At 38.4% G+C, this 11,461-nt stretch overlaps 1 long non-coding RNA gene across 2 annotated transcripts; it reads left to right on the top strand.

Annotated features, from left to right (window-relative positions):
- The first annotated feature begins 3,933 nt into the window (after window positions 1-3,933).
- LOC140162814 (uncharacterized) lies at window positions 3,934-8,545 on the top strand. Of its 2 annotated transcripts, XR_011860353.1 has the most exons (3): window positions 3,934-4,110; window positions 5,094-5,212; window positions 6,900-8,545. It is a non-coding gene; the product is annotated as an uncharacterized lncRNA (long non-coding RNA). The 2 variants fall into 2 exon arrangements; XR_011860352.1 differs by lacking the exon at window positions 3,934-4,110 and having other exon boundaries at window positions 4,628-5,212.
- Window positions 8,546-11,461: the final 2,916 nt, after the last annotated feature.

The following is an 11,461-nucleotide window of genomic DNA, read 5'->3' as shown; positions in this document are numbered from 1 at the left end:
ATTGGTGTATATTATACAGGTGTTCCATAAAACGGTTACGTGAAAAAAATCCTTCTTGCAATTGTCTGTTAAGTTTCAACTCTGTTATGAGTGCAAGATGACAGAGGTATCAAGAGTGACTAATCATCAAATTATCGTACAAGGAAACTTGAACACAAGGGTACTGTTTATTGATCTCTATTTTCATGGTTGAACTTAATGAACTAAAGAAGCACATTGACAAATTTAATATTGCATATCTGAAAAAAGATAAGTTTGAGCTCCTTGACTCTTGGTGGTAACAAATAAAGGAAGATAATCATTAGCTAGAAATCCCTTTTTGGTGAAGGCCTTTCTGCATCTCCTGCCATCAACATAACAGAGTTAATAACAATATTTTATCTTTAAGCGTTGTTTCGGTTTTATTGAATTGAAATCACTGCTGTGTTTATATATTGTACGAATATTGTTCATTTTCTTACTGAACTCTCAAAATAAAACTGGACAAGTTCAATGCTCTGTTGAGGAGGGAAAAATACTGCATATCAATTTGTAAGCGCTTTTTAGCAAAGTCATAGTTCATTGAATTTACAACCGTATGAAAAAATTGGCGAAAATAGTAACTTTTTGCACAAGATTTGCAATTTAAAGAGAATTGGCCATATTGCTCATTCTAATGACGTAGTATATGGACAATATAAGTTAGCTTTTTCATTTAATGACATAAAATTTGAAAAATATTGTAAGGAACATATGAGGTTTTGACTTTTAAAGGTCTCATATGGAGGGTTTTTTCACCGACGGAAAATAAAAGAATTTGCTTCAGAAATCAATGATGAACAGACTGGAGTATGATTTATAATCATTTTTACTGTTTAAAATATCATTTTTTGCAATAAAATACATGCCCTTCTGAGCCCGACTTTTGAAACGATCGAGTCTGCTGGCGCAGAGCCAACATGACCCGTGACGTCATAATGGGTACTCGTCAGATCAGGGTCAGATCAACAATAAACAACAACACCGATATCGCACGCGTTTTTGACAACAGAATGGGGTAGCGCAAAATGTTAGCCCATGTCACAAAATGTATAATAAATTAGTATAATTATTTAATAGTTTATTTGGGCATTTAAAAAAATGGTCGGGGACTTTGTGTGTGCTTTATTTATGGAAATCTTTTCTGGTTTGTCAGACCGCCGTCCAGGTCGCGAACTATTTTACCGTAGTTAACATTTGAATAGGGAGCCCGTTTAAGCAACTGTATACGTGGTGTCCCGCCTATTAGGGTTAGGGTTAGAGTTAGGGTTAGGGTTAGGGTTAGGTTTAGGTTTAGGGTTAGGGTTAGGGTTAGGGTTAGGTTTAGGGTTAGGGTTAGGTTTAGGGTTAGGGCTAGGGTTAGGGTTAGGGTTAGGGTTATCTAATAATAGTAATATAGTATATCGTGTATATACGCTTTATTCCGTAATCAACAAGTATGATAGAAAGACGGCTTTCTGGCAGAACTACTCGTAGCATAGTGGTATAGCGTCTGACTATGGATCGCTAGGTTGTTGGTTCGAACCCCGGTCAATCCTTGGTAGAATTTTAAATATAATATAGTTCGTTTCTTTTTGTTAAGTAAGAAGAAATACTTAGTAATAATGGCATGTGGAATCTAGCCTCATAATACATGTAATACTATACATTATGTATTATAAGTTTCTCCTATTCAAATGTTAACTACGGAAAAAAAATTCGCGTCCAGGTCCGTCGCGTCATCAGCCGGCGAGCGAGGCACACAGCACAGCTGACAGCGGGGCTGACAGGTCAAAGTCACGGCGAAGTGGAAATGTCATGACTTGCTTGTAAATATGGCTTCAAGTGTCACTACTTCCGATAATATTTTGAACATATTTTAATATCTATGTAAATTATTGTGTCGGGAACAAAATGTGGTATTACGTTCATTCTGAGAGTGAATATTTAGGACGAAATTCAGGTTTTTCTCGTTTCATTTCACGTAGTCATTTTGAATCTGTCGTATTCACAGTGCATGCAGCACAGCGCCAGTGGTGCTGAAGTGTCACGACTTGCGATGTGAATTTGACCGAGGAATTTGAACAGAATTTTTAAATATTTATGTAAGTAATTGTATCAGGAACAAATGATGTATTACGCACCTTCTGAGAGTGAATAATCGGGACGAAATCCAGTTTATTATCGCTTTGTTTACTCCTGGTGTTTACCATAATTTTACGGAAGTTGTCTCGTGTTCAGGAATACAGAACACTTCGCCCACAATCTGTTTCGCCACCATGCCATGCCGCCTCCACGCTATTTTGCCTACATGCCATCGGGGATTTTATAATAAGGGAGCTGTCATTTTCTTCGGAAGGGGGGTCATTTATTATACGGGGGGGGTGTCATAGAATTTTAGACCTAATATAGGGGATTAAATTTTTTAACACCCAAAATAGGGGGTTATTTAGGGATTCAATCATGTTTCACCGTTGTTCATCACCGTTTAACAACGCTGCGGCCGCGTCGTCTGCGTGGTTTACTTCGCGCGGGCCCGCGCGAAGTAAACCACGCAGACGCGCCGGACGGGAGTTGTTAAACGGTGATGAACAACGTTTAACTAACGATGCGGCCGCGTCGTCTGCGTGGTTTACTTCGCGCGGGCAGCTTTAGCTTCCCGCGCGAAGTAAACCACGTAGACGCGCCGGACGGGAGTTGTTAAACGGTGATGAACAACGGTGAAACATGATTGAATCCCTTTCAACAATGAAAAGAAGCTAAATATCGTACAATTCACAATTATTTTACGAGGAATGTCAGTTAATCATTGCCACTCAGCCTTACAAAAACTTCGATGATTTCTCTTTTGATATCAGCAATAAAACTACAGAATAAAACGGCAATGTTTAGCCGCTACCTGAAATTTTTTTAATAATTTAACAATCAAAATATGCACAATCTTTCGTTATATTATAATGCAAAATTCGTGTGTGCTCCGCGCACCTTCTTCACACACGATCAATTTGAACGTGCTCCGCCACACCACCTCAATGCCTTCGGCAAAATATTTCCCTAAGTTCAGGTGTGCCATTTGCGCATGCGCGAAAGTAGTTTGATTGACAGATTTCACCTCTGACCTCGATCAGCTGTTTTTGCGACAGTCATAACACTGACAGAAGTATCCAGTTGCGAAAATCGAATTATTTGCCTCATTTTAGCGACGTGCTTGGACTAGTTTGCAATAGTAATATTAGTATTCAATTCACTGAATATTTAGAGAAGCAAATGACATGATGGATAAGGACAGTTTAAGGCCACGGACATCGAATATACCACGAAAACTAGCTCGTTCACGTAGCGCTTTCGTTGTCCCACTGGCCTACTACACGTAGATTGCCTGGCGATCGGAGTGTTATCGTCAGAGCACCTTAGTCGGGATTATGCACTTTCAGTTTCTCACGCGTTTGAACAGGAATTGGATTGCGCACTTTTTCGATGTCTAGTGAGCAAATTTCTTCAATATTTTGAGAAAATGATGTCAAATTTTCTATTCTATATTGTTTGGTAATAATGTCTTTTGCCAATAGTATGTTTAAAGTTGTAATTTTGTGTTTTTGATCGCAAAGATCGGATATTTTCGTTCCCGATTCGAATTCTGAACCCTTCGCAAGGGTGCCGATTTCGGCAGAACTTTGACGATAATTTTGCCTTTTTTTTTACTTATTTTTATTCGATCCTTAATTTTGTTTCTAATGAGTCTTAAATTAGCAAGCACAATAAGGTTGGTACCACTTTTATATACATTGATAAAATTTTAAAGATTTTTTTTCAAGTTTCTAACCGGCGCAAATCGTTAAGTGTGTATTTCCCATTGACATCCAAAATGGGAAATACGAGTCTGATGGACATAGGAACGGCGTCCATGAGACTCGGCGAGTCTAGAGCACCTCGGACTACACGAAAACATGACGAGATTTGTCCCATTCACCACTGCATCACACAGATCTGTTGTTCATGCACTGTCATGACTGTACATTCATGATCATTGCAATACAGTGTATGTCGTGTATGTGTATACCGTTCTCCTGGCTGAGTATGTTGGGTGTGTTGTTTGTACCTCGACTCTGCAAGGTGAGTTTCTTTTATAACTCATTAATTTTTTAATGCACAAGTAAAACTAAACGACACAACATTAATTTTAACTGGCAGTGAGGATTCGCTATAGTATAGACGAATCCAACGAGCCAAGTCATGGTCAGGATTTGGTCGGCCATTTAGGCCAAGTAAAATAAAAAACATGTTTCACGTCCGGGTTTTCGAAAAAAAGGAGGAAGAGGGGTCTTTTTATTTTCTATTTTTTATCACAAAATTGGTGTAAATAGCCATACTTAGAGCTCAGTGTTTTAGCGTATACAATAATGCCTGGAAAAAGGAGGAGAGTTACACCCCTCAAATGATCACAAAACCTTCCTAACGTGTTTCTTGTATCTTAACAAGGCTATAGAAGGCATCCTAACTTCCTAGACATATATTTTGAAAAGTTATAACCGAATTTCAAAAAAATAAAAACATATTTGAAGAAACCTCAAAAAAGGAAGCGGGAGGGGACGTGAAACATGTTTATTTTTTTATTTGGCCTTATTTGGGTCCCTGCATGCACCAAACAGGTGTTGTGAGTGCCCAATTGGGTGGATTAAACCCGCTTAAAATTTGATGTGAGATTCTTTTGTGTTGTAAACTGTCATCATTCTTTTGTCTGCGTGTAACACGGCTGGTAGAATGCAGTTTAAAATATCCTTCAAGGGCGCATCATTTCACATTTTAGGTGAGATAGTTTGGTCCCCGTCGCGGCTATGGCCGCCATTGAGGTGCAGGAATGTGTGAAATTTGATTCGTCTATAGGAAAATATGATTTTGACTTCATCTTCAGTCTCAATCCCAACCCACAGCAAGTGAGCAAACATAAAGTCTTGATTTTTGCAGAGTATGTAGGCCTACTATATGTTTACAAAGCAATCGTGTAAAAACAGAATTTTGAAAAATATTCAGGGCTTTCCCCTTAGCAAATGTTACAATGGCTTTAATTACAATGTCATACTGTATTGTCTTTCCAGAAACTGGCACACGAAAGGTCCATTCTGCAAGGCATATCTTCCAAAAATCTGAACTATAAACACACGCTGAAGCAAAGCACCTGCAACCGAACAGCACAGCTTTCCTTATTGAGGAGGATGTAAGTAATTTCATTTACAAAGTTGTAGCCAAGGGGGTGCAGCACACCACACAAAATGCCAATACCGTATTCCTATGTGTTCCTATATTTAATTCTCAGGCACGACAGGTATATATGAAATGAAAGTGCCCCTCTGACAAAAAATAAAAGAGAAAATCAGAAGGGCAAAAGAAAAGAAAGGGGACAAGGAACCCTTTTCTACCGAAATTAACCTGATCATGACCGAAAATAGTGTAAAATACGAAATTTTTGCGTGCTACGTCCCAATAAAGCCTTTTTTAGAAGCTCAAAGACATACAACCTCTCTATGTATTATTGTATGATGCAACTTTTTTGCAATGCAGAGTTTTTTGTGTACCACCTAAGTTTTATTTTGCCCTCCTTACTAAAAAAGATGGCTATGCCCATGAAACTATGCACGACTAGTAGACTTAGTAAATTACAGATTAGTGCTTTAAATCTGTCTCCGCTCTCACAGTTCATAAAAAAATTAAAATTGCAAAATGATTGCAAGTGACTACTTTTGACTTTATGACCTTTGACCTCACACCTATTGAAATAGCATATCATGACTCTGCTACAATAATTTATCATTTTGGAAGGAAAATCTAAAAATTTAAAAAGATAGTACATTAACCCTAACACTGACCCATGCTTTTTGGTATCGGAAGTCAGAGAAGATCCGAATTTTTCAAGAAGAAGAAGAATTTTTGACTTGGCACCCCCGGGATTCGAACCTTTGACTCCTCGCATGGCAAGCGAAGGATCGCGGACCGGTAGCTGCTCGGGTTATTGCTGCCCGGCCAACAATTCCGTGAGCATATCACACTTCGGTTGATTGCGTCATCGCAGACCCTGGGATGCATGCATGTTATGAATTTTTCATCGTGGTATTTTGTGGTTTTTACTGGTGTTAGGGGTAGAGGACACTCTAATCTGGAAAAATACATCTTTTTAACCCTAACACTGACCCATGCTTTTTGGTATCGGAAGTCAGAGAAGATCCGAATTTTTCAAGAAGAAGAAGAATTTTGACTTGGCACCCCTGGATTCGACCTTTGACCCCTCGCATGCCAAGCGAACGATCGCGGACCGGTAGCTGCTCGGGTTATTGCTGCCCGGCCAGCAATTCTGTGAGCATATCACACTTCGGTTGATTGCGTCATCGCAGACCCTGGGATGCATGCATGTTATGAATTTTTCATCGTGGTATTTTGTGGTTTTTACTGGTGTTAGGGTTAAGGCTTTAGGGAGTACTACACCCTGGCCAATTTTGTGCTTATTTTTTGCATTTTTCGCAAAATTATAGCACATTGGTGACAAGTAAGATATGTATAGGGGCAAGGACTCCCAACTACTGTACTGAAAATTCAGCAACTCAAAGCAAGTAGTTATTGATTTTTTGATCAAATATTGGTTTCCCTCATTTTTGACTGTAACTCCACAACTGTTGTCTGTGCTGATATAAAATTTCCAGTGCAGTAGTTGTAGTCCTTGCCCCTATAATATACATATCTTACTTGTCCCCAATGCCCTATAATTTTTGAGAAAAATGCACAAATAGGCACAAAATTGGGCAGGGGTGTAGTACCCCTTAAGGCACACAAACAGCCTAGATACCATAATCCTGATAATAATGTGTAATAATTAATCATTGGCTATTATTTTATTTTATTCCAATTTCCAGGTGCAGCAGTACTACTGAGGATACTGGTTTCGTGAAAGACAAAGAGGATGATGGTTTGGAAGTCAACAGCTGGCATCTGTTATCTGTCGCATCACTCGCTAGCCGTACTATAGGGCTTTTTAAACACACTATATCCGAGAACTGCTAAAACCCACTAACCGCTCCACCCAAAAGGGGAATTAGCAGTCTGGGTTTAGCAGTTCTCTGGATATAGCCAGGTTTTACGATATAGCATGGTTTTGGACCACCACAGTCAAAAGGCCGTAGTAGGGCTATCACTCGCATGCATTGAAAACTCTCCCAACATTATGTCAACAATTAAATTTTTTGAAGAAAATCTTTTCTGGAGGGTGAACATTTGATGAGAACTTAAATACTTGCATAGTAATTTATGTGGTGCATAAACTAACTAGTAAATGTTTGCTCCAATTATTAAAATAATAAGGACCTCAACAAATGACTCTGACATCATGTGATGTAATCGTAATGCATAGTTCCTTACAGGCTGTAAAAGTTGCATGGAATTATTGGAAATGTTCTAGGCACTTTTCTTTGGTTTGCCTCAAATTCAGCAGTGACGTCAATGTCTGTTCATGGCTGCGCCACACGAACCACCCTTTTTTGCTACACAATTAACTATACGCACACGATTCAATACGGCGCCCACTAAAATATGCACTTACGTCACTACTGAACTTGAGGGGAACCAATTCCCTAGTCCAAAAATACGGATCGCTAGTCCGAAAAAATAGGAAATGGTTCACAAGTCCAAAAATAAATAAGGTTTACAAGACCTTAGCAATGGAAAATCTGCAGCCATTAGGACTAGCAACCATTTTTTTTCTTGGACTAGTGACATTTATGACTAGCGCACCTTAGGATTAGCGGATGCAGGATAGAGTAATTGTAGACCAAATTGTTTAGTAGCTGCTACTGGTTTACCTTCATCCCCGTAAATATGATGAGTATCCAGTCCACTAATCAAGGGTTTAGGACCAGAAGGCCTAACTGCAATAGCTGCCCCATAGACATTTTGATAATTTATCTAAAATATGACACTTGGCAGCTATTGCAGATAAGGCCTCGTTAATGTCTGTTATTTATTAAATAAATAAAAGAAGGTCCTACATGTAAACCCTTGACTTATAAATGCTTTTAAAGGAGTGTAAGTGTTCATAGTTTATTATTGGCAGACACTCTTTCTTTCATGAAAGCTGTGACTGTGCATCAATGCATTCACACCCAAAGCCTTCAGGAAAGACTAGCCGATGTCAGTCAATGCTACAATGTAGTCTTTTGTGAAGGCACCATATTAACACACAAGCTGGACTCGAATTTCAGTCAGGGCCATTGCCTGCAGTTTTTCAGTTTTGGCCTTTGTGCCCCTGATCTTTGTTAACTTCAAGGTGTTCTTCATTCCTCTTGACAAGTGGTGCCAAATGGCCTTGACAAAGGGTCCCCCCAAATGAAGGTCTGAACAAAAGCCTTCTCAAAAGACTAGTGGCTGCCAATAGACTGTAAATAAATGGTCTTTTTGCACTCATTATCTCATACTTCATTACTAAATGTATTTTTACACCTATTTCTCTGGTACATAATTATTAGAAAGACAAGAGTTCATGAAATAAACAAAAATGCATGGTGAATATGTAGCTTTGATCATTGTTTTAATTTATTTTGAGATCTGTAAGGAAGTGAAAAAATAAAAGCACTATTTTTTTTTTTTTTTAAGTATGAAGAAGGAAGTCCAACAAACCAAAACAGTTGAACACACCTACTTAATAGATAATAAATGATGGGGATTTTTTTACTACATGTATCCTCTATTGTGTGATGGAAGATATCCAATAAAAGTCTGCACAAAAAGTAACACAGCTGAAATATGCCTATAAGTTCAGAACTAGTAATCGTTTCCACAATATTTCTACATAGAAAGAAGGATGATTTATTTACGCTCATTTTGATACCCCATTTGTGAAATGTCGTTCAATACTGATAACACAGTACATAGTGCTTTTAAAGAAAAACCACAAATTTAAAAGTTGCCATTTACAGCAATCAATGGTTTCAATCAATGACTTCATATCAATACAAATAACCGCAACTTTCAATTCGGGTATTTTTCTTTAAAAACACTGCTGTGTTGTTATTATTGAACGAGATTGGACTAATGGGGTATCAAAATGCGCGTAAATAAATCATCCTTCTTTCTATGTTGAAATATTGTGAACACAATTATTAGTTCAAACGCTACAGGCATGTTTATAACAGCTGCGTTACTTTTTGTGCAGTCTTTATTTTATAATACAATTCAGCATATTCCTCTAAGTGATTGTGATCTGGGACAAATCCAAAATTGGATCTAATCTATTAGAAATATTCAATCTAGAATTCAATCTTATTTGATTTTTAATCTAAAAACATTTGGATGGATTTTTAAAAATCTAATTTGAATACATCTAATTTGATTTTAATCTAAGGGATTAAAAATCAATCTAAGCAATTTTAATCCCATATATTAAAATTGAATTAGATTGAATTCTAATCTATTGGATTGAATATTTCTAATAGATCTTAATAAATTTTCACACATTCTGTTACACCTAATTTATGAGTCCCGACTTTCAACACAAGTATTGTTCTTCAATTAGTGAGATTGAAGTGCGTTTCTGAATCCTGTCATTATTTCAGTCCTTTTTAATATTTCATTTGTTCCATGACTTCCATCTGCCTCCGCTGCAAAATGTGACATGAAATGGCTCACAGTGGCATTGGTTAATGGTGTCTGGCAGTTGGTTGTTACTTGTACAGTGTAGCTCTGACCTTTTAGTAGGCCTGAAAAAGAAAAAGAGGATTTTAGAAAATTTGTCAGGGTAAAGCTGGGACAGTGGCAATCCCCCGCATGGGGCTGTTACAGCGGCTTGATTTGAAATCCTTGCCCACCCACTTCCCCCAAATGAGCACATGCATCTGTATTCCCCAGCCCCCCCTTGGCGGTGGTGGCAGATTAACCCCCAGCTAGCTGTTCCCTTGATTGCAATGAAAGTGTAGTTTTGTAGTTTCATTTATGTGCCATATTAGGGGCTGTGCAATAATTATCGGGGGTAATAAAATGTCCGAACGACCCACCAAAAATAGCTTGCCCCCCCTCTCAGCCTGCAAAATAATCGCTTTCCTCCCTCTTTTGGCCTGCCAAAATCTTTGCCCCCAACACATGCCAAATTTTTGGGATCCCAATTTGCAAACCTTAAAAGGTCTAGATATGTTGCGAGCACAGCGAGCATGAAAATTTGCATATTTCAGCGTTTCCATACTGTTTTCCTAAGCCTTTTAGAGCATTTTATTTAAAAGGCACCCCATGAATGTGTGCCAAAATTGCTTGCCCCCCCCCCTCGGTTCGCTTGCTTGCCCCCCCAATTTTACCCTCCTTCCAGGGCTCATAATTATTGCACAGCTGAGCCCCTTATAGGTATAAGGGGCTATCATTTTCTTCAGAAGGGGGTCATGAATATACTGGGGGTCATAGAATTTTAAGACCAAAAATAGGGGGGGTTATAATTTTTGTAGCAATCAAAATAGGGGGGTTATAGAATTATTAAGGGCTGGCGACTGGTGTAACTTGTAAGATTTTTGCGCTCTCCGTGCGCCTTCTTTACGCTTATGGTCAAACATTTTAACGCGTTTCGTGTACTCCGCTCTAAAATTTTGACAGAAGGGGGGTCCTAAAATTTGTTGACCCACGATAGGGGGTCGTAAAAATTTTAGCCCGCGATCCGCGATGGAGGGGGTCATAAAAAATTGACTTCAGTCACCGACATATTCATGACCCCCTGCCGAAGAAAATTACATCCCCTGAAAGGTGAATTCAGTCAAATTTTGCCATCAAACACTGCATCATTTTATATCAAATTAAACTCCTTGATTATAAAGAAAGCCAAAACTGAAAATCGTTTTGTCATAGCACTTTCCGTAGCAAAATTACATCTTGTCACAGATTGACTTTCATGATATCATCAAAAACATTCAGCCAACATTAGAAGCTTCAATTGGCAAAACCAATCAGGATCTAGGCTCATGATGGAATTTCCGGCTCATGACAGAGCAGCTTTTCTACGGTGCGGGAACTGCTATCAAAATCCCTCTAAAATTCCATGTGCGATTCTCTCATTACAAAAATAAATCATATATTTGGGTCAAGTGAAGTATTGACAACATATTCATATAGGTTTCCTTGACCGATCTTTTCTTTACGAGGAAAATTTACAAAATATTGTTGTATTTTAGCCTAGTCGTAAGAGATTCCCATTGAGTTTACATGTACGAACCTGTTATTCCCACCTAGACCATGCCAAAAACATGCCCACATTTCAACTCGATTATCTACCAAACTGGTCATAGATCTCCTACAATTTTTTGATATGACATAAATGAAAGTGTTACTTACCTAATGTATCCATTTTTAGTCGAGATCTATGACTGGAATTCCTGTAATTCGTTGCCAAATATTGGTATTTTCCTCATTTTGCACCACACAAACCAATGGAAAAAGTTACTTCCGGGTT

The sequence above is a fragment of the Amphiura filiformis genome, chromosome 10 (genome assembly GCF_039555335.1).
Source record: "Amphiura filiformis chromosome 10, Afil_fr2py, whole genome shotgun sequence".
Lineage (NCBI taxonomy): Eukaryota > Metazoa > Echinodermata > Ophiuroidea > Amphilepidida > Amphiuridae > Amphiura > Amphiura filiformis.
Note: the sequence above shows the minus strand (reverse complement) of the source record. Positions and strands in the feature narration are given on the sequence as shown.